General features: G+C 46.6%; 2 long non-coding RNA genes across 3 annotated transcripts in view; one reads left to right on the top strand and one right to left on the bottom strand.

Moving 5' to 3' along the window:
• The first annotated feature begins 3,704 nt into the window (after nt 1-3,704).
• On the top strand, nt 3,705-8,312 carry LOC114814201. Its single transcript, XR_003761948.1, has 3 exons — nt 3,705-3,815; nt 5,209-5,339; nt 8,100-8,312. It is a non-coding gene; the product is annotated as an uncharacterized LOC114814201 (long non-coding RNA).
• Nucleotides 8,094-24,283, bottom strand: part of LOC114814200 — a 32,790-nt gene continuing 16,600 nt past the window's right edge. For both annotated transcript variants that reach the window (XR_003761947.2, XR_005660317.1), the window contains 2 exons: nt 23,369-23,454; nt 8,094-8,270 (listed from right to left, as the gene is read on the bottom strand). This is a non-coding gene — a long non-coding RNA (uncharacterized LOC114814200). The remainder of the gene's footprint in view (nt 8,271-23,368; nt 23,455-24,283) is intronic.

Here is a 24,283-nt window from a genome sequence, read left to right as displayed (position 1 = left end):
AGTCGACGGTATTTATTGAGCACTTACCATGCTCAGAGCACCGTCCTAAGCTCTTGGGAGAGCACAATACAACAGAGTTGGCAGACACAGTCCCTGCCTCAACTAGTTTACAGTCTAGAGACGAGTTCACAGTCTAGTATCGAGCTCTTCCACGTGTGCAGCAAGGGCTCTGCACAGAGTATATGCTCATGAAATACTATTGATTGATTGGTTGGTTGGTCGGAGGGATGAGAGTGCCCAGAATTAGTTGAATTGAATGTGCAAAATCTTCATGAAGGGAGAGGCCTTTCAGTAGAAAGACGTGGTTTGGGAAAGAACGTTTGAGGTGGGATGATTGCTAAAAATCTCCAACAGTAGCACAGTCCTGTAGACCGGAAGCTCATCGTGGGCCGGGACCGTGTCCACTAACTCCGCTGTATATCTCCCAAGTGTTTATTACAGTGCTCCGCACACTCAGTGCTCACTCAGTACCACCGATTGATCGATTCCATACCGTATTTATGTTCTAACGATCGCCACAGCAGGTCGTATAAAGTCCATTAAACCAATGACAACGTAATGGTCACATGCAGCCACTGGATAATGATGGTATTTTCTAAACAGTTTTCAATTAGTTTAAATGAATGTGCAAAATCTTCATGAAGGGAGAGGCCTTTCATTAGAAAGACATGGCTTGGGAAAGAACGTTTGAGGTGGGATGATTGCTAAAAATCTCCAACAGTAGCACAGTCCTGTAGACCGGAAGCTCATCGTGGGCCGGGACCGTGTCCACTAACTCCGCTGTATATCTCCCAAGTGTTTATTACAGTGCTCCGCACACTCAGTGCTCACTCAGTACCACCGTCTGATCGATTCCATACCGTATTTATGTTCTAACGATTGCCACAGCAGGTCGTATAAAGTCCATTAAACCAGTGACAACATGATGGTCACATGCAGCCACTAGATACTTTCTAAACAGTTACAGTTTGGGTATGGACTAAGCAAAAGAGAAAAATGCATACAGAATAAAAGGCTATTGTTCTCGGAGAGTGACCTCTCCCTAATCGTCATGTGGTGGAAAGGGAGGGGGTGGGCATTAAGGCTGTGAACCCCTGTGAGATAGAGACTATGTCCAATCTGATTAGCTCGTATCTATCCCAGCGCTTAGTACGGTGCCTGGCACATAATAAGTGCTTAACAACTACTATTTAAAAATGGGCACTTTCATTCCACATATGCTCAAGGAATGAACACATTTCTCCTTCCTGCACAACAGATTGGAGGGGGAGGGGGGGAATCAAGTAATGCTAATAGCAGTTAAGTCCCAACATACACCCACAGAAGTGTGTCCTCTGTGGTCATTATTTAAAGCAAAACAAATGATCTGTTGTACCTCGTTATCCGAGATTTAGCTACAGCTCCTCAATGTGCAAAATGCCCATGAGTGCCAAGATGCAGAAAATGTCACAGTAATGGGGAACCTAGGGAAGACTAAATTATTCATGGCGAAAATCTGGAACGACACCGAACCCGTTTGTAAGGCGTTTTCTAAATATTAGGGCCAGGCCACATCGGGTTTATTTACTAAGTTGACTTTGCACATGTTTTTAAATCAAAGGTATACCGAAGTATATGCGAACTCACTCCCGGGAAAGTACATGAATAAAATCATTTTCTATATAGCAGATCCTCACTCGCTGGAGCTGACTGCTATGTGAAATAAAAATGAAATGTTCAGCAGATGCACTCTCACAAAACTTTTGGCTGGAAATGATTAGCCGGAAAATAAAACGTACTCGTGTGCTAGAAATGGACAGCTAAATTTATGCTGTTCTTACATCACAAAGCATATGGTTGCTGCTCTTCAGAGCAATGATAAAGGAAGTTCCATTAGAGGAAAACTATCCAGTATGAAAGCGAAACAAACTTATGCCTTCTCATCCTTACTTCGCATTTATCTTATCCCAGGGAAGCCTACCTAATCTGCAATAGGTAGTTATCAAATTCCATTCCTCCAAAACCAGGATACTTTTAATTCACCTCATCCTTATAATTGACCAAAAGCAATACCTGTTCTCCTCCTACTTAGACTGTGAGTGAGACTAAGAAAATGTCTGACCTGATTACCTCATATCTGCTGCACCTACCCAGAGCTCAGAACAGTGCTCTGCATATAGTAACCACTTAACGCAGACCAAAACTATAATGATCATCATTAATAATCATTAATATTATTAAGCAGATAAGCCCTTCCTCCTCTTGACTTGCTTGTATCCTCCCCAGGGCTTAGTACAGTGCCTGGCACATAGTAAGCACTTAACAAGTACCATTATTATTATTATTATTATTATTATTAGAGACCACAGATGATTAGGGAAGAGACACGTTATTGGATTTGGCTATAAAGGAGGTCACTGGTGATATTAATGCAGTTCTGATGGAGCTAAACGGTCAAAAAACCAAAATGAAGTGATTTCTTGAAGAAGCAATGGGCATATATATATCTCTATATATTTTGGTCCATTGCTCTTTGGGTTACAGTCCCTGACTCTTCTTCAGGACACATTCAAAAACATTTTAGTCTATATGTCATTTAACAGAAAACTTCTCCTTATCATGTACAGCTCATTACCCAGGAGTGTCATTCTGACTGTTCTGAGATGAATACAACTTGTTCTCACGCCACTGAATTCCCTGATTACCAGGTTGGCTTTATTTCCTGCCAAGGCGGAATGAAGTTTCTACCTCTCTTCAATCTCCTTAACGCTTATATGGATCATTCCCAACAATATTTGTTAGCCATCATTTGATCCCCGAATCATCTCTAGTCCAACGTCGTAACTGTGAAATTCATTAAGCTCTTACTATGTGCCAGACACTGTACTGTGTGCTGAGGTGAATAGCAGATTGGCTGGGACACAGTTCCTGTCCCACGTGGGCTTCATAGTCTCACTGTTCCAGTTCTTAAATGAGTAACTGGGCCACAGAGAATATTAACAAAAATAATAATAATGGTATTTAAGCCCTTACCGTGTGCCAAACACTTTTCTAAGCACCGGTGTAGAATCAAGGCAATCAGGTCGGACACAGTTCCTGTCGCAGTTGGGGCTCACAGTCTTAACTCGGGCTTACAGAGAAGTGAAATGACTTGTCCAAGTTCACACAGCAGACAAACGGCAGAGCATAACTGTACTTGTTATGTTTTTCCTCTCCATAATTTGCAGTTGAGGTGTCAGTGACCCACCCTCAGTGCCAATTTTCTTTTCCTGGCTGAGTTTGCTGACTCGCTACCTCTATTTGGTTGTAAATGGCTTTGGGAGATTGTGTCATTCTGCCCTGCTCCTCAGCAAGGGGTTACTATAGCCTGGGCGGTTAAACATCAAGATTTTCATGATGCAATCGCAGCTCATCACCTCGAAGAAATCCGTCTGGATCGAGTCAATTCCAGTTTTGTTGAGCCCACTGAAATCAGCAATGCATTCCGTTGCCTCAAAATGTTTTCCTGTATTGGACGAACACGAATGGAATTGGGTATTTTGTGGAGTTTTCTGCTCACTGGTGAGAGGGATGGGTTATCTTGACCAGACCTGCCTCATTTACTCAGACACAATTCAAGCCTCTTTGTGATGTACCTTTATCCAACTCTGTTAAAATTCTCTTTATGAAGTCACCGGGTGATAATTTGGAAGATCTGCAGGGTCACCTGTCTTCATCCTCAGAACCAGCTTTTTTCTTTTTGAAATTACTTCTAGGCACCTGGGCACAATTTCTACTTTAAACCACCGTGATGGCCTCTTACTGACCTATTGAACAACAGGAACTCTAGGCACTAGGTATCAAGGATAATGTTTATCTTGAAATGAAACTATCACTTCTGCCTTTGTGCTCCAGACTTGGGGGTACATTTAAATAAATGCTCTGTCATCTTGGATTTGATACCTGAAGAAAATTTCATGAGAAACCAAGTTTTTAACACGATATAGCCGTCATTATGTGTGCCATTACGTAGAGGCCTGGTGACAGAAATAATTAGTATACCTATTAATCGATCGATCAGTTGCATTTACTGAACACTTTCTGTGTTGCAAGGGACTGTACTAAGCACTTGGGAGAGTACAATACAATAAGAAACTGACACAAATGGTGTGGAGTCCACTCTATTGCCCTAGTTTAAGGGATTGAAACCCTAAATTAAGAGTCACCCATATCGTCAGGGTCCTTCAATTGTACTTTGACCATTTTGAACCTCCTGTGAATCTTTCCAAATGGACGGACATTGTGGCTAAGCCACAAATGTAGACACCAATCCAATTCTCTCTCAATTCTCTCGACATCAAAGGCCAAATACCATATAACCATCGTATTTACAGACGATGACAGAGAACCTTTCACAGGTCCTAAGGCATTTTCAGTGTGGCCCAGTGGATAAAGCATGGGCCCAGGAGTTAGAAGGACCTGGGTTCTACTCTAAGGTCCTCCGCTTGTCTGCTGTGTGACCTTAGGCAAGTCACTTCACTTCTTTGTGCCTCTGTTCCTTCATCTGTAAAATGGGGATTAAGACTGTGTGCCCCATGTGGGACACGGACTGTGTCCAACCTCGCTACTTTGTATCTGCCCTGGCATTTAGAACAGTGCCTGGCACATAGCAAACGACTTAACAAAAGCCACAATTACTATTATTAGTTTCACTGTACTCCTTCCATTTAGCCAAAAAATCCGGTTAATCCCCTCTTCAACAATCTGAAGGTGTGCTTCGAAATATCAGTGAGTTTTAAATGGCCTGGATGCTTTATCCCTCCGATTCACCACAGTGAATGAGAATGTTGCAGCCAGACTTCGTAGGTGGAATCAACCATCGCTTCTCCGAAAGGATCACCTCTCCCCCATCAGTCCAGATTCAGAAATCGCATCGGGTCCCTGCCAGAATCTATATTTCCAGTGGGCTACAGGATTGGCCCTACTTACCTTCTTTCTATGACATATTTGCTCAGAGGCTTATTCTTAAGTGATATCTGATTCTATTTTGCTATTGACAGAAGAAATGGGCTACATTATCAGAAAGATCAGTAAGCAAGAGACAGCCACTGAAACTCGACAGCTGTTACACTAAGCCTGTCAGGTTATACCTATCCTCGAAGACTAATCCTCTACCAAGAACAAGAAGGGAGAAGAGTCTTATCTCTGCTTCACTCTGACTTTGCTTAACCCTCTGATTCCATCTTCCAGAAGGAAGTCTGTCTGCCTAGTGTAAAGATCTGGTGCGAGTGAGATAAGTTTCCCTCAGATGTGGAGCATCGACTCAACTGAGGGGCTCCCTTCCCGGGACTTTAATCAGTTACTGGATTCAGGAGAGGCTGGTAAGTATCGCCGTTCGATGTGGAGACTGTGTGGGACAGAGATAAGGTTTTCAACCACCGGTAAACTTATCCCGTGCTGGAATGTACTCTCTGACAAATTGAAAAGCGAACATCCCGCTAATACCGTTCGTGTCTAAAGGGGTCCTTAAAATTATGTTGAAAGTAAATACGGCCTTGCTGACCAATAAAGCAGAACTGTGTTGGAAAATATCTCAACCAGTTTTGGCAATCGCTAATGTGGCTAATATTTGGCATCTTTCTGCCCTGTCTTCATCCCACATCCCTATATGAGTCCATTAAATTAAGTTGATTGCTTCATAAGTCGTAATTATCATCATAGTAATGGTAGTACTTTCTAAGTGCTTCTTATGTGTCAAACACTGGGATAGATACAAGATAATCAGCTTGAAAACAATCCCTGATCAACAAGGGGCTCACGGTCTAAAAGCTCCAGTTGTTTAATCCTCATTCTATATATGAGGAAGCTGAGGCACAGATAATTTTATTAGGGTATTTATTAAGTGATTACTATGTGCCAGGCACTGTTCCAAACGTGAGGTAGATACAAACTAACAATAATAATAATAATAATAATGTTGGTATTTGTTAAGCACTTACTATATGCAGAGCACTCTTCTAAGCACTCGGGGAGATACAGGGTCATCAGGTTGTCCCACGTGAGGCTCACAGTCTTCATTCCCATTTTACAGATGAGGTAACTGCGGCACAGAGAAGTTAAGTGACCTGCCCACAGTCACACAGCTGACAAGTGGCAGAGATGGGATTCGAACCCATGACCTCTGACTCCCAAGCCCTTGCTCTTTCCACTGAGCCATGCTGCTTCTCTAATCAGATTGGACACAGTTCATGTCCTTCCTGGGGCTCACAGTCTTAATCCCCATTTTGTAGATGAGGTAACTGAGGCACAGAGAAGTGAAGTGACTTGCCCGAGGTCACAGAGCAGACAAGTGGAAGAGGCAGAATTGGAACACAGATCCTTCTGACTCGCAGGTCCATGCCTTATCTGGTTCCAGGGTAGTAGCCAGACTATTCTGCGTCAGTAAGTTAGGAACGTATCCCCAGTATCCCCAAATCTGATGCAAACTGTTCCGTCTCTCTCCTATTATTATTTGAAAATTATGAGCTTATGAAGGATATTGAACAGGCACCGGGCTGAGAGAGATGATAGCACTTGTTGGTATTTGTTGAGCGCTAACTACACTAAGCAGTGAGGCAGAGACAAGACGATCGGGTCACGTCATCCCCGTCCCCCGTGGGGCTCACAGTCTAAGTAGGAGGGAGAGCAGGTATTGAATCCCCATTTTACAGATGAGGAAACTGAGGCACAGAGAAGTTCAGTGACTTTCCCGAAGTCACACAGCGGGGAAGTGACGGGGCCGGGATTAGAACCCTGAGTACAATACGGCAACCCAACAGAGTTGGTAGACCCGTTCCCTGCCCACGAGGAGTTTACAATCTAGAGAGGGAGACAGACATAAATTCATTACGGATTTAAACATAAGTCCGATGGGGCTGAGGGTGGGGTGAATATCAAATGAGAAGCAGTGGATAGAGCACAGGCCTGGGAGTCAGAAGGATCTGATTTCTAATCCCTCCTCTGCCACTTGTCTGCTGTGTGACCTTGGGCAAGACACTTAACTTGTCTGTGCCTGAGTTCCCTCGTCTGTAAAATGGGGATTAAGACTGTGAGCCCCATGCGGGATATGAACTGTGTCCAACCTGATCAGCTTGTATCTACCCCAGAGCTTAGAACGGTGCCTGGCACATAGTAAGCGCTTGACAAATACGGTGAAAAAAGTGCTTAAAGTGCACAGGCAACGCAGAAGGGAGAAGGCGTTGGAATTGGGGAAAAGAGAGCTTAATTGGGGAAGGCCTCTTGAAGGAGATGTGACCTTAATAAGGCTTCGAAGGGGGGGGGCCTCACGCACCAAATAGGTTCCGATATCTGTGATTAGTTGAAGATAGACAGCGGTTAATGCACATAGGTAAAATGGCTGAGTTAAAGCATTAGACTGTAAATCTAAAGACGGGGAATGCTCCCCTTTTGCCAGGCCCCGAAGTGTAATCACGTTGAGTTGCAAAGTCGAAAAAGCATCTGCAGAAGTGCCGGGGTTTTGCCCACCTCCCGTTTTTAAGGCGGGAAAAGTAGACTAAAACTTGCTGGTTAAAGCGTTTGGCTGTTAACTAAAATATTATAGGATCGAGGCCTATTAGTCTAGGAGAATTTAGCTTAAAATAAAGTAGTTGATTTGCAGTCAAAAGATGGGAGAGACGCTTCCAATTTTCGGGGCAAAGGGGGGGTACAATGGTGGTCTGACATATATGGCGGGGTAGGGAGTTCCAGCCCAGAGGGAGGATGTGGGATTAGAAACGTAAGCCCGTCGAAGGGCAGGGACTGTCTCTATCTGTTACCGATTTGTACATTCCAAGCGCTTAGTCCAGTGCTCTGCACATAGTAAGCGCTCAATAAATACTATCGAATGAACGAATGAACGTGGGAAAAGGATCAGTGGCGGGATAGATGAGATCGGGGCACAGTGAATAAGCCGGCACTAGAGGGGCAAAGTGGGCTGAAGTAGGAGATCAGCAAGAAGAAGTAGAAACAGGGGAGCTGATTGAGTGCTTAAATTTGTCCCAGTTTTACGTCAGGGTCAGGGTGAGAGACCTAGTAGGTCAAACGTGTCTCGGAGCAAAGAAACGACTTGACTCTAACCTCTGAAAACGTGTGTTTAAATGCAGAGGCGGAGGTTTGGCTGGAGCAGGTGTGGCCGCACGCTTCGGGGAACCGGGTTGAATCTCAGCATTAGCTTCCTGAACCGTGAGGAAACTCCGTGTCGTTCGTGCCTCTCCTAAACCGCCACTGAAATCCGGGGGTTCGTGGGTGGGAATCTGATGACGCCTTTTATCTGTCTAAGAAACGAATGACACAGTCGGTGAAATGATAACCAAACTGAAAGGTTTTCATCGGGTACTTTTTAATAATGGTCTGGGCTAAAATTAATCACATCATTTTGATAGGACCGGAGAGTCTTTTGGGGTGAAAATTGGATTATGACTGTTTTCTCCATGCGGCAAAATTGTGCTGCTAACGGGGATTTATTGTAGTTGTGGTAGGGTCTGAAGGAGACATAATAAAGATTGATTTAGATTGACACCCCAGGGCTGAAAGGAATTATAAGAGAGAAGTATCAATATATCATAATCTTTAAACTTGTCACAAAAATAACTGCTGGGTGAACCAGTACATAATTTATTCTACTGCTCCATCCTCCCAGCGCCTGAAACATTGTATAAATTTTACCTGACAAGGTTTTATGTTTTTCAAATAATAATAGGAAAGAGAAGGAGAATTTTTAGAGTCACCTTCCCGACTGGTTGGCACAGAACACTTTAGTCATTGGCCTGAAGCCAGAGCACCACGGATTCGTGAAAAGAGGCCGGGCCTGGGAGTCAGAGGATCTCGGTTCTAATCCCAGCTCTGCTACTTGCCCACCCGTTGGCTTTTGACGAATCAATAACGTCTATGTGCCTCGGTTTCCTCATCTGTAAAATGGGGATTAAGGCTGTGAGCCCCACGTGGGTCGGGGACCGTATCCAACCTGATTCCCTTGTAACTACCCCAGGCTCTCCCTCCTAATTAGACTGTGAGCTTCCTGTCAGATAGTGATGACGGGACGTGATTATCTTGTCCCTACCTCAGTGCTTAGCACAGTGCTTGGCACAGAGTGAGTGCTTAACAAATACCACAATTATTAATATTCCTTTCATCAATGTCCCTGTTCTATATCCTTCTCGAACCCAACCTTCTATCCCTTCGGCAACTGGTGAGACTCCTTATTTAAATCCTTGGAGTCCACTCAAAGAACGATGACCTAACAGATGGCAATATGTGTTCCTGATTGAAGGGGAAATTTTACGCACTTTTTATGGTGTTCTCTGAAAATTAACAAAGTGCCTATATTAAATGTTTAATAGTCGGGTTATGCTCTAGCATTCCTGTTCGCCCCTTTTTCTCCCTGTCAGGATAATAGACTATGATTAAAATGAATATTCCACTTAGAAATATATAATGAAATCCGAAGAAAAGAATCGGTATTTTCTTAATAGGACTCGTACAGTCTGAATGGGTTTCACTTAACGGACGTCGATGGCGCATGACATGATCGTAGAAAGGAAAGTCTAGGGTCCGGGGGGGGGGGAGGGCGGTCAGGCAATTGACCTGTGCAGAGGAACCAAACAGAACGAAATCTTTGAGCCACTGGTGGGCAAGAGGTAATCACACATCTTGAGCACACATTTTCCCCGCTCACTTCACTATGAATTCAACGGTATTAAATCCCTCATCCTCCCGACCGCACATGGTAGTGGGAGTTTTCAATTCCATGTCCCACCTCTTCCCCCTCCCATGGAGGAACATGGGTGGGATCTAACCCCTTCCCTTCTGGGGCCTAGCGTTACTCATTTCAATACATCACACTGTGCTTCTCCTGTCAGGAATGGTCTCACCTCCCGTTTGGGCCGTGGCTATTGGTAGGCGGCCTAAATGATATTGTGTTTAAATTTATTTCTGTTTTTTTAACAAGTCTTTCTCATCTTGGCATGTAGAGCCTCCCCATATTTGTAAATGTTCCTCACATTCACCCTCCCACTTGGTTATTTTTCAACCAAGTCACCGAATGCGTTGTCAATTAGAGAGTGGGAATTGATTGCCCCAGAATTTTAGAAACGGATGACGTCCATCCATCTCCGCAGGAGAATTATGAAGTTCAGAACCACCTCCTCTGATTTCAGCTCCCAGGATGTGACAATTGTGTCGCTTCAGCAGCCCTACTATCTACTCCACTCAACGACCTCATTTTAACTGTGGGGCGGGATGGAGTGGCCCGGTCGCCATGGAAACGCACACATCCAACAGGACAGGAAATCCCGACCTTTTCACGATAGTACACGAATGGGAATCAAACTCCCCCTCAAACCGAAGTGGGCATGTCGACTCTGCTTTCAGATTGAAGACATACCGGGGGGGCTCGGCTGGGAAATAAATTTCCGACCCTTGTTCCCTCTCTCTGAAATCACACCCGAAATGTCACATTTAGATGATCCTGGTTGTGAATGGAGACACCCCCTGTGGCTGAGAAAGAGAGCCAGGTTGTCTCCCATTCTCCTCCATTCCACTTCTTGTCATCGGGCATCCCGCGTGGGTCCTCCGACTCTCTGAGTCTTATAGTTATCATTACAGAGTTGTGCCCCTCTGTTCTGTTTCATTTCTCACGACTCCAGGACGAGGGAGAACTCTCACCCGCTCCCCCAGAGCACGAAGGTGGTAGACCCAAAATAAGCAAAAGGAAGGTTTTCTTCCCACAGTGAACGGAAGGCATACGGGGGATCTGTTACCCCGGGAAGTTGGGCAGGCTGAAAAAATAAGTCGATTCGAGAGAGATTGGGCGAAGTGAACAGCAATAGTAATGTGGTATTTGTTAATAGTAATGATAACAACAATAACAATTACGGTATTTGTTAAGTGCTTACTGTGTGCCAGGCACCGTACTAAGTACTGGGGCGGATACAAGTAAATTGGGTTGGACACGGTCCCTATCCCGCACAGGACTCACGGTCTTCTTCCCCATTGTACAGAGGAGGCAACTGAGGCACAGAGAAGTGAAGTGACCTGCCTAAGGTCACACAGGAGACACGAGGAGGAGCTGGGATTAGAACCCATGACCTTCTGACTCCCAGGCCCATATTGGTATTTATTAAGCTCTTCTATGCGTCCAGCACTGTTCTAAGCTCTGGGGTAGATACAAGTTAATCAATCCCCGTCCCATTTGGGGCTCACAGTCTTAATCCCCGTTTTACAGATGAGGTAACAGGCCCAGAGAAGTCGAGCGATTTCTGACTCTCAGGCCTGGGCTCTAACCACTGTCTCTTCTCTGTTGCCCCTTTTGATCATCTGTCTTTTACTTCTCCGCTTCTTCTCCTCTTTGGTTCTTTTTCCAAAATATCTTTTCAAGCCTCTAAACCTTGCGATGGCTTTACTTCCTTCACAATGCCATTTTCTCTGGCCTATGAGCACTCCCTCTTCCCTTCCCTGCCTCCTACTGCCTTGAGCAAAATCAACCATTTGGTTCCAGCAAATACACTGTGATAGTAATCATCGTGGCATTTATTAAGCACTTACTCTGTACCAGGCAGCACACTAAGTGCCCGAATAGAGTATTTGGGAATCAGGTACGGGCTCCGTCCCACTTGGGACTCACTCACTGTCTAATCAATCAACCAATCAATGGTATTTATTGCGCACTTACTATGTGCAGAGCACTGTACCGAGCACGTGGGAGAGTTCAATACAACAGAATCAGCAGACACATTCCCTGCCCATAACAACCTTACAGTTTAAGTAGGTGAAAAAGCAGGTAATGAATCCCCTTTTTACAGAGGAAAGAACTGAGGCCTAGAGAAGTTAAGTGACTTGCCCAGGGTCATCCATCAGGCAAGTGGCTGAGCAGGGATTAGAACCCAGGGCCTCAGATTTCCTGGCCTGCGCTCTATCCACTAGACCATGCCGCTTCTCACTGTGTTCTCCCACAAACAACTCACCATGAAAACCAAATCCAAAGAAAGCCAAGTGGATTTTCTCTTAGGATCCCACCTCAATTGGCTGACCATCCCCATTACTTTCTTTTATATTTGTTTTATACTGCTTTTCACGATGAGACCTCACTTACTATTTTGGTGCACACCGGACCGTGAAGCACTCGTTCATCTCAAGGTGATGTGGTTGAAAATAAATTGAGAGCCTGGAACTTGACTGGAGGTTGGGGAAGATGAAACATGGCTAGCAAACTCCAAATCCAGTGGACGTCCTGTCATTTTTAGATGTACCCACAGCCTTTAGGACTGTTCGCCACAGATGAAAAGACTGGCTACTCTGTTACATCTGTCTTGTCGGTATTCATCGGTGAAAAGTTCCTTCTTCCACTTAAGAGAGCAACGAGGTAGCCGAGTAAGATGTCTGGACAAGACTCTATGAGTCAGTGCTGCAGTGGTGAAAACTTGGCGTTTTGCTCTTCGATAAGCCTGAAACTCGGTAATTTTCATTCTGGTCTCGAAATTCAATGAAAGGCTTTCACTGGGAATAGATGTGACTGTGGGCAAGTCACTTCACTTCTCTGTGCCTCAGTTACCTCATCTGTAAAATGGGGGTTAACTGGGAGCCTCACGTGGGACAACCTGATGACCCTGTATCTACCCCAGCGCTTAGAACAGTGCTCTGCACCTCGTAAGCAATTAACAAATACCAACATTATTATAAGAGGAACCCAGGTTTTCTCCTCTTGAATCTGGAAGGAATAAAACAGCGGTTTCCCCTTTTGTTCCCAAATTGTCAGCAAGAAGTTGTAATAACGTCCTTGAACGAAGGACCTGTTATCATAATTCCTGCCACCCTTCACCTATCCTTTGCCACTCTTGTGTAAAGGATGCAAGAAAGATTAATAATAATAATGTTGGTATTTGTTAAGCGCTTACTATGTGCAGAGCACTGTTCTAAGCGCTGGGGTAGACACAGGGGAATCAGGTTGTCCCACGTGGGGCTCACAGTCTTAATCCCCATTTTACAGATGAGGGAACTGAGGCACAGAGAAGTTAAGTGACTCGCCCACAGTCACACAGCTGACAAGTGGCAGAGCTGGGATTCGAACTCATGAGCCCCGACTCCAAAGCCCGTGCTCTTTCCGCTGCGATTAGCTGCGATGAAAACCAGGAATAAATTCAGAAATAATAATTATTCATTGCCCATGCTCTCCATCGATTTGGCTTCTCAGATTGGTTAGTATGATCAATAATGATAATAATAATAACATTTGTTAAGTGCTTACTTTGTGGCATTTATTAAGCATTTACTATGTATCCAGAACTGTGCTAAGCACCGGTGCAGAAACATTACAGTCAGATCGGTCACAGTTCCTATCTCCCATGGGGTTTACGGTCTAAAGGGGAGGAAGAACCTTATTTAATCCCCATTTTACAGATGAGGAAAATGAGGCACAGAGACGTTTTAGCTCAAGGGAAGTAGACCAAGAAGAGCCGGGATTAAACTAACCATCCAGATATCCAGAGGGGTGTCCACCATCCGAATTTTCACCTGAAACAGTTCTCCCCGTGGAGTCAAGAATGAGAACCTCCCCCTTAGAAATGGCGCCTTATCTGTGCCTTCCAAACGGTGATGAGACTACAGAGAATGTCACCGTCGCTGCCGCTGTTCCGGGGAGAGAGGAGGGCCATCTAACACCATTCATAAACACTAATTTGACTTAAAAAAAGCGGAGGCTAAAAATCAATAAAGGAGCAAATTGAGAGGAGAAAAGATGGCATTCCATTAACATCACAGTTGGATTCTGAAGTACTACAGCTATACATCCGGTTGACATTTCGGTTGCTCAGAAATTCAGTGTGCTGATGACTGCATCTCCACATAGGATTTCCAGTCTATCAACCAACAGAAGCACGGCCGAAGATCGCGGATTGCTGTTTGCACGGGCCCAGGTGCAGTCCTTTCCGACGATTACGAATCTTTCATTCGCAGCCCGAGTTCTCCAGTGCCCCCGGTGAGACAGAGGTGGGGGGTTGTAGGGGTTGACTGGTTTTCTAATCCGAACGGGGTGTTCGAGACTCACCTCAGGCGGGATGAGAACAGATTCTCCACTCTAAAGGCCGCCTTTGAAATACCCGGCTCACCCGAAGCTGTTTTGATTTCCTCAAAATGTCGAAGTCCCCACCGGGAGCAGACTGCCACAGGCAGAAAATGGATTCCTGTGGTGCGTTTTTAGACACCCGCAAAGGATCAGAGACGCCGCTGCGAGGAAGACGTAGGCAGGGACCGTGTCGATCGACTCCGTTGTGCTGAACTCCCCCAAGTGCTCCGTGCACGGTAAGCGCTCGTTAAATGCCACTGATTGTGACCGGTCGAAGGTTCTCAGAGACATTCATCTCCACAGCCGGACCCTGCGGCCCATTAACCCTAATTAGTCGACTCACTGAGTACCCTGCTGATCCCGACAGAAATGGGTGAGAATCTCAGGGCATCTCAAACCCATCCCAATCCCACCGTCTTCGACGCCGTTGAGCTCTCTGTGGACAGGGATCGTGTCGACCGACTCGGTTGTGCTTTGCTCTCCCGAGAGCTCAGGACAGCGCTCTGCGCACGGTAGGCGTTCGGTAAATACCACCGACTGATCTTTCGACTGAATGGCCGGAAAAAACAAACTGGAGGGCCTGCCCTAGTTGCGTTGGAAACTACTGTGGCCTTCAGTCGATAGTATTTATTGAAACCTTAGTGAACAGAGCACTGTACTGAGTGGTTAATAATAATGTTGGTATTTGGTAAGCGCTTACTATGTGCAGAGCACTGTTCAAAGCGCTGGGGTGGATACAGGGTCATCAGGTTGTCCCCCGTGGGGCTCACGGTCGATCCCCATTTTACAGATGAGATAACTGAGGCACAGAGAAGTGAAATGACTTGCCCCCAGTCACACAGCTGACGAGTGGCCGAGCCGGGATTCGAACCCATGACCTCTGACTCCCAAGCCCGTGCTCTTTGAGTGGTCGGGAGAGAACAGTAAAACAGAGTTGAGAAACACAGTCCCTGCCCACAGTGAGTTTACAGTCAACGCCCACACTGTCCAGCTGTGCTATAGAAACCCTACTGAGTGTGGCTTAATGGAAAGAGCCCGGGCTTGGGAGTCAGAGGATGTGGGTTCTAATTCCGCCTCTGCCACTCGTCTGCTGGGTGACCTCGGACAAGCCACTTAACTTCTCTGTGCCTCAGTCACCTTCTCTGTAAAATGGGGATGAAGACTGTGAGCCCCATGTGGGACAACCTGATTACCTTGTATGTACCCCAGCGCTTAGAACAGTGCTTTGTACATAGTAAGCTCTTACAAATACCATCATCATTATTATTGTTACTAATAAAGAAGCAGTGTTGCCTAGTGGTTACTGCACAGGCCTGGCAGTCAGAAAGACCTGGGTTCTGATCCTGGCTCTGCCACTTGTCTGCTGCATGACCTTGGGCAAATCACTTCACTTCTCTGAGGCGCAGTCACCTCATCTCTGTAATGAGGATTGAGACTATGAGCCCCACGTGGAACCGGGGCTCCAACTGTGTCCAATTTGATTAGCTTGTACCCCAGCGCTTAGTACAGTGCCTGGCACATAGTAAGAGTTTACCAGATAGTATTTAGGAAAAAAAAAAAAAAACGGAAAAAAGAATGCCCTCGGGGTTGGTCAGTAACGGAGCCTTCCTCTACCGGCAGGGCTGGGGCTACAACCCTGATTCCCAGAGTTGATTGTTTTTTTGCTGGGCCCACTGCAGGGATCCGTCTATCGCTCTATGACATCTCTATTTATCCATCAATCAATCGTATTTACGGATCACCTGCTGTGTGCAGAGCACTACGTTAAGCGCTTGGGAGAGTACAGTGTCACAGAGTTGGTGGACACATTCCTTGTCCACAAGGAGCTTACGGTCTAGAGGGCCAGCTTATAATCTCTCTCATTTAACCACCTGTCGATCTGTTTTTATACAGGTGTGAGTTTAGGAATATGTATCTGTATATGTCATTTAAAATAATAATAATAGCAATAATAATAATGATGACGAAGATAATGATAACTGTGGTGATTGTGAAGCCCTTACGATCTAAAGCTCACCTCCTCCAAGAGGCCTTCCCAGACTGAGCTCCCCTTTTCCCTCTGCTCCCTCTACCCCTCCTTCACCTCTCCCCTCTTCTCCCCCCCTCCCTTCCGCTCCCCTCAGCACTGTACTCGTCCGCTCAACTGTACGTATCTTCATCACCCTATTTATTTCGTTTAATGAGATGTACATCACCCCGATTCTATTCATTTGCCATTGTTTAATGAGACGTTCTTCCCCTCGACTCTATTTATCGCCATCGTTCCCGTCTGTCCGTCTCCCCCGATTAGACCGTGAGCCCGTCAAAGGGCAGGGACTGTCTCTGTCTGTTGCCGAGTTGTCCATTCCAAGCGCTTAGTACAGTGCTCTGCACATAGTAAGCGCTCAATAAATACTACTGAATGAATTGTTAAGCACTACAATAAGCACCGCGGGAGATGTAAGATAATCAGGTCCCAGATGGGGCTCACAGCCTAAGTAGAAGGGAGAAACAGATTTTGAATCCCCATTTTACAGATGAGGGAACTGTGGCCCAGTGAAGTGACTTGCCCAGGGTCACAGAGCAGGTAATTGGCAAAGATGGGTCTAGAACCCAGGTCCTCAGACTCCCAGGCCTGGGCTCTTTCCGCTAGGTCATGCTGCTTCACAACTGCCGCTTAAGTGCACCAGATGGAAAGAATGGGTAGAGTAGGGGTGGGTGGGAACGCGCTTTTAGGCTCCCGCGATGATTTCTTGCTGAAACGCACCTTCGGCTCACAATGGCACTGATTTGCAAATGGTGCTAAATCACTCGAGAGTCCATAAAAGAAAACCAACCCATGTACTTTATTGTCCGCCCACAGAAGTAACTGCTTTCTGTTGGGAGTACATACTGTACACATTCTGCCGTCTCCAAGTCGCAATTATGCCCATCCATCACCTAGCCAGATAATTACAGGGTTAGCACTAAATGGCTGCAGTAATAAACTTAGCCAAGCTACCCGGTGAGCAGATTCTTCTCCGAAGAAAGAAATCCATCTCTGTTCTCTCAGGTCTGTGTTAGCCTCACTTAAATGGGCACTCTGAAAACCAGAAAATACACTGGGCAGCAAGAGAACTTTGTGGCTTTTCATTTATTCCTCAAATGAATAAGAGAAGCAGTACAGCCTAGTGAAGAGAGCACAAGCCCCGGGAGAGAGGGCCTGCGTTCTAATCCCGCCCTCGCCACTTGTCCGCTGTGTGACCTGGGGCAAGCCATCTAAAGCTTCTGTGCCTCAGTTTCCTCAGATGTAAAGTTAGGAATAAATCATCCTCCCTCCTATGTGAGAACCATGTGGGACAGGGATTGTGTCTAAACTGATTTTCTATCACAACACTTACAACAGTGTCTGGTGCATAATAAGTGCTTAACAAATACCAAAATTCTTCTTCTTCTTCTTATTAGCTCTGCCTCCCTCTCCTGAGAATGCTAGGGTTTGCACAGAGTTATCAGTGGTCTCTACAATCCTTCTACTGTCCATCTCTTCTCCCTCTCCCCCACGATGTCCTGCTCCACCCCATCTCACGCACTCACCATCTTGACCACTCACCTGATCTTATATTGGTCGGTCACTGTACCATCTCTACCCGCACCGACTCTGAAATGCCTCTACCAGACCACGACCTCCGCAACTGCGATCTTTCCCATACCTCCAGTCTCCACAGATCTGTCCTGTCCCCCCCCGGAGACCTCCGTTCTTTTGATCCCCTTCGCTATCCTAGTCGGCCTATCCCATTTGGTCTCCATACCCAAATTTCTGTCTCTCGATGCGCAAATCAACACCCTCAACATCACCCTCTCCACTGAACCCGACTCTCTTGCTCCCCCGTCCCTCTGCCGATCTTGTATCTTGTATCCCATGGTCTACTGCCTCTGCTCCTGTGCCCAATCTGTGGAGCGCTGGAGGAAATCCAGACATCTCTCTGACTTTGTCCCCCTTAAATTCTTCTCACCCATTTCAATTTGGCCCTCTCTTCTGCCCGACAACAACACTACAACGGTAGGAGCGGCGTGGCCTAGCGACTAGAGCACGGGCCTGGGAATCTGAAGGTCATGGGTTCTTATCCCGACTCGGCCATTCGTCTGCTCTGTGACCTTGGGCGAGTCGCTTCACTGCTCTGGGCCTCAGTTTCCTCATCTGTAAAACGGGGATGAAGACTGTGAGCCCTCTGTGGGACAGGAACCGCGTCCAACCTAATTATATTGTATTTACTCCAGCACCTAGAACAGGGCACATAGTAAGCGCTTAACAAATACCACAATTATTACTGTTATGAGAAGCAGCGTGGCTTAGTGGCCAGATCCCAGGCTTGGGACTTAGAGGTTGTGAGTTCTAATCCCAGCTCCACCACTTGTCAGCCGTGTGACTCTGGGCAAGTCACAACTTCTCTGTGTCTCACTTACCTCATCTGCAAAATGGGGATTAAGACTGTGAGCCTCATGTTCAACCTAATTGCTTTGTATCTACCCCAGCATTTAGAACAGCGCTTGGCACACAGTAAGCGCTTAACAAATAGCATTATGATTATTATTAGTCACAGAAGTAGTACTTCTCCTTCCTAATTCACTCCCATACCCACTTGCCCCCATCAGCTCGTAGAAGCAGCGTGGCTCAGTGGAAAGAGCCCGTGCTTGGGAGTCAGAGGTCATGGGTCCGAATCCCAGCTCAGCCACTTGTCAGCTGTGTGACTTTGGACAGGTTACTTAACTTCTCTGTGCCTCAGTGACCCCCATCTGTCACCGTGAAGACTGTGAGCCTCACATGGGACAACCTGATCACCTTGTATCCTCCCCAGCGCTTAGAACAGTGCTTTGCACATAACAAGCGCTTAACAAATGCCATCATCATTATTATCATTAGACATTTAACAACTCTCCCCTCAAACCTCCTGTCCCTCGACCCCACCACCTCTTTTCCCTAATAACCTGGACACACGCCTCATCGACAAAAGTGAAACCATCAGGGGTTATCTCCCTTAAATCTCCCCTGCTTCTCTCCAACCTCCCCCTCCTTCTCCACCCTCTTCAACTCTCCTTAAATTCCCGTCGGTAACTCCCGAAGAGATCTCTCATCTCTTCTCTAAATCTACTCCCTCCACCTGCTCTTCCCACCCCCTTCCTTCATACATTTCTAAAACACTCCCCCTCCCCGTCCTTCTTCCCTCCTTGACTGTCATCTTCAGTGGTTCGTTTCCAACAGCTCCTTCCCCACTGATTTCAAACATGCTTATGTGGCCCCTAGCCTAAAAGAACCCTCTCCCTTGACCCCATAGCTCCCTCCAGTTCTCACCCTCCTACCACTCCTTTCAAAACTCTGAGAAAGCTGCTGTCTCCTGCAGTGTCCACTTTCTCTTCTCCGATTCTCCTTGCTTGATCCCCTCCAATCTGGCTTCCGCCCCTTCACTCCTTAGAAACAGTCCTCTCCAAGGTAAGCAGTGATCATCTTCTCATCAAATCTATCAGCCTTTTCTCCATCCTAATCCTCCTAGACCTCTCAGCTGCCTTCACTCGTGAAGACCACCCCTTTCTCCTTCAAATTTTATCCAAACCTGGTTTCACTGGCACTGTTTTCCAGAGGGGGCAGAGGAGGAGGACATTCTTCCACTCACCTTCTAAACAACACAATTCTCCCCCTCACGGAAATAATAATAATAATAATGATGCTGGTATTTGTTAAGCGCTTACTATGTGCAGAGTAGACCTGGAGTAGACACAGGGGAATCAGGTTGTCCCACGTGGGGCTCACAGTCTGAATCCCCATTTTACAGATGAGGTGACTGAGGCGCAGAGAAGTGAAGTGACTCGCCCACAGTCACACAGCCGACAAGTGGCAGAGCCGGGATTCGAACCCATGACCTCTGACTCCAAAGCCCGTGCTCTTTCCACTGAGCCACGCTGCTTCTCAAATGTGGGGTGTCATAGCTCTACCTCGACGGCATTTAGAACATAAGGGACAGGGAAGCAGCGTGGCCTACTGGAAAGAGCACAGGCCTGGGAGTCAGAGAACCTGGGTTCTAATCCCAAACTCTGCCCCTTGCCAGCTGTGAGACCCTGGGCAAGTCACATCACTTCTCTGGGCCTCCGTTTCCTCAACTCTACAAAATGGGGATTCAATACCTGTTCTCCCTCCTACTTAGCCCTTAGTACAGTCAGTGCTCATTAAATTCTGATTGATTGATTGATTACCGAGACTGTGAGCCACAGGTGGACGGGGACCGTGGCTTCCCCGATCAACTCGTGACCACCTCAGCATTTAGAACAGTGCAAACAGTAAGCACTTAAAAACACCGCTAAAATGTGGCCATTTCTCACTGAGGACGATTGTGCCTAAAGTGGGGAGACGCTCAAAGACCATCGTTTCTGTGGACCATGCTTCCTTGCATTTAGTCTGCTGCAGAAGGGATTTAAACTTCCATTTAAGCTCTTTTTGGGCAGTGAATATACTTTCCAATTCTGTTGTATTGTATTCTCCTAAGCACCCTGCACCATAAGGCCCTTTCCCCGGTGCCGGATCGATCTTCTCCCTCTGGAGTCTCAAGCAGTGTGAGAAGCAATATGTCCGAGTGAACAAAGCCCGGGCCTGGGATTCAGAGGACCTGGGTTCTAACCCTTGCTCCACCACTTGCCTGCTTTGTGATCTGGGGCTCCCTAACCCATCACGTTTGTACAAAAGTGCCTTTGGTATCTACCTAAAATTAATGTGGGAAAATATTGGGTGTTCTAAAGCAGAACGTTTAACTGGGCTTTGTTATAGCTCAGTAAGCCAGGCCATCCATTTGGGAGAGGAAGGCTCCACTGATTTACTATATATTGAAAAGGAAAAAAAAAACAGCTAGAGAAAGACAGATCAGAATATTTTGGCAAGTGCTTGGCTGCTGGAGCTGACATGGTGGAATGTGGTTCTGTAGTCAGAGGACTGCAGGCATAGCTGCTTCAGGGAGGTGTGAATGATCATAATCAGCAAGAAAGTTCTAGGTGTCAGCCAAAAATGGCTCCTGTTCTGACCCAATTTCTCTACGAAGGCCGTTCTTTCTTCACTGTCTTGTTTTCATGGTGTTTGTTAAGCACTTACTATGAACCAGGTGCAGAGAACGTGTCTAACACTCCGTAACGCTGATATTCTCCCCAGGTCTTAGTACAGTGCCCCGTACGCAGTAAGCGCTCAATAAATACTATTGATTGTTAGGAGATAATCGGATTGGACAGAGTCCCTGTCCCACATAGGGCTCACGGTCTAAATCTCCATTTTACAGAGGAGGAAACTGAAGCACAGGTAACTTGCCCAAAGTCACACAGCAGAGTGACAGAGCTGGGAATAGAACCCACTTCCTTGTGACTCCTAGGCCTGCGCTCTATCCACTGAGCCACGCCGCTTCTCTAGGCGGTTGAGAAGGACCACCTAAAATGGTTCAACATCCTCAATCGCAGGAGGCCCCGGTGGAAACATGTTTGTTTCAGTTACCACCTGGATACACGTTTGCAAGCCCACTTGTCATAATCACCGAACCCATCCTGCTCCAGAAATCCTTAATGAAACAAAGTATAGAAAATTCAACCCTGCCCGGAAATAACAATGGAGTCGGATTCCCAGGATACCATATAAAAAGAAATAAGGTCTTCCCAGTCTATAAAATTCCCCAGACAAATTTCAGAAATAAAGTCTTCATCATTCAAAGAGAGTGCAGGAAAGTCATGGCTTAAGAGGGTCCTAAATTTAACGTATCAAAGAGCGAATTTTCCACATTGAATGTACTAGCTCATATCAATTTATTCATGAAAAAATCCATTCTCTGTAAAATCACTCCATTTTATTTTCTGCCATTACAGGCTACCTACTTGAAAGGAAAAATCCTTGGAGGGGATCGAAAACGCCACCATCACATTTGGTCAGAAGCCCAACTCGCATCGAATTTCAAAATATTGAAACGAACGCAAAAAAAGATGAACGGAGATGGCTCGATTAATGGGAGACTTTTTAGCAGAAATAGTTTGAATGATATTGTCCCCGGCCCAGATGGCTGTAAAGTGAGACTTGTTATGTGATGAGAGTGGCGGGTGGTGGCAAGGCCCGGGGGGAGGGTCTGTCTAGCAGCGCTTTGCTGGTAGTCGAGTTGATAGGGTTGGAATCGACACCTTGTTCCACCGTGGCTTCCCTTTCCCCATTTGGCTCAAGCTCGCCTCGCCCGTCCAGGCAAATCAACCAATCCCCGGTGGCTCCCAGATGCTGAGGAAAAGCACGAGCACCTGGCATGAGACATAGTCCGGGGGTCCACGGCAGGCTCAAGATCTCAAAGGCCTGGGGGAGGACAAACCCGAAGAGAAGGAAATAACAGGCAGGTGCAGCTTCTCTAACAGTTGGACCCTGTCCGCGGCCGAAGCAGCCGGGCACAGACGCGAGGAGGTGGTCGTCTCAGATCTCTCACTGCTTTAGACTGCAAGCTTGTTGGTGGGCAGGGATTGAGTCTGTTATATTGTTCTACTGTACTCTCCCAAGCCGACAGTACAGTGTTCTGCAAACGTTAAGTGCTCAATAAATGTCTCGATCTCATCTCTCTTGCCACTGACCTCTCGCCCACATCCTGCCTCTGGCCTGGATTGTCATCCCTGCTCATATCCGGCAGACAATCACTCTCTCCCCCTTCAAGGCCTTATTGAAGGCATATCTCCTCCAAGAGGCTTTCTCTGTCGAAACCCTCTTTTCCCTTTCTTCAACTCCCTTCTGCATCGACCTGACTTGCTCCCTTTATTCATCCCCCACCCCGCAACCCCACAGCACTTACGTCCGGATCTGTCATTCATCTCTTTATATTAATGTCTGTCTCCCCATCTAGACTGTAAGCTCGTTGTGGACAGAGAATGTCCTTTATTTTGTTGTATTGTACTCTCCCAAGTGCTTAGTACAGTGCTCTGTACACGGTAAGCACTCAATAAATACTATTGACTGACTGACTGGCCCGGAAGTGCCAAGTCTGACCCAGCAGCTTCTACTTTCCCAGCATTTTAACAGATGTCTTCAGCTGCAGCCAGCTCCCCTCGTGTAATTCTTGTGGTATTTGTTAAGAGCTTACTAGGTGCTAAGCACTGGCCCAAGTGCTGAGGTAGCCACAAGGTAATCAAGTCAGACACAGTCCTTGTCCCACATGGGGCTCACAGTCTTTATCCCCATTTTACAGATGAGGGATCGGAGGCACGGAGAAGTGAAGTGAGTTGCCCAAGGTGACACACAGCAGACAAATGGCGGAGCCGGGATTAGAACCCACGTCCTCGGACTACCAAACCCGTGCTCTTGCCACTCACCTGTTCTTTGCGAAGGGAAAGGGAAAATGCCTTCCATCCATCTTTGCCTCAGACTGGCTCACCGAAGGACCAGCACCATCACTAAGCTGTAATAATAAGAAGAATGGCTTTCATTAAGCGCCGACCACATCCACAGCACTAGCCACATGGGGCTTGTAATATAAGCAGGAGGGAGGACAAGCGTTTTATCCCCATTTTACAGAGGAGAAAACTGGGGCACCCAGAAACCGAGTGACATCCAGAGTCACGCGACAGATCAGAATCAGATCCTCTGATTCCCAGGCCCATTGCTCTTCCCCCTGGGGGCAGGGGGGAGTGGGGAGGGGGGTGTGTGTATATGTATGTATGTATGTATGTATGTATGTAGTGGGTTAGTCCTCGAATTCCCAGATGATGTTATCGCCAGTGAACTCCTCTCCATGCCTGTGAACATGGTCAAAAAGGCCAATAATAATGATATTTGTTTAGCGCTCTCTATATATCAAGTACCGTACTAAGTGCTGAGGTGGACACAAGCAAATCGAGTTGGATACAGTCCCTGTCCCATGTGGGGCTCTCGGTCTCCGCCCCCATTTTACAGATAAGCTGAGGCACAGAGAAGTGAGGTGGCTTGCCGAAGGTCACACCCAGCGGACAAGTGACAGAGCCGGCATTTAGGACCCACGTCCTTCCGATTCCCGGGCCCATGCTCTTTCTGGTAGGCCATGCCAATGTGTCACTGGCCCCCCATTTTCCACTGTGAGAGTGGAAAAATCATTTTTCCCGGGTAGCTGCGTTCATTTTAGCCCAGGGAGGGGTCTGGCAGACCCAGTTCTCACCTTCCCGACTGTCCCAGACTCCAGCAACGGCATCCCTCCCTGGACTATCTCACTTTCTCTCTCTCTCACACACACACACACACAGCTGGCTCATCTG

The sequence above is a fragment of the Ornithorhynchus anatinus genome, chromosome 9, assembly GCF_004115215.2.
Source record: "Ornithorhynchus anatinus isolate Pmale09 chromosome 9, mOrnAna1.pri.v4, whole genome shotgun sequence".
Classification (NCBI taxonomy): Eukaryota; Metazoa; Chordata; class Mammalia; order Monotremata; family Ornithorhynchidae; genus Ornithorhynchus; species Ornithorhynchus anatinus.
This window is presented reverse-complemented; position numbering and strand designations above follow the sequence as displayed.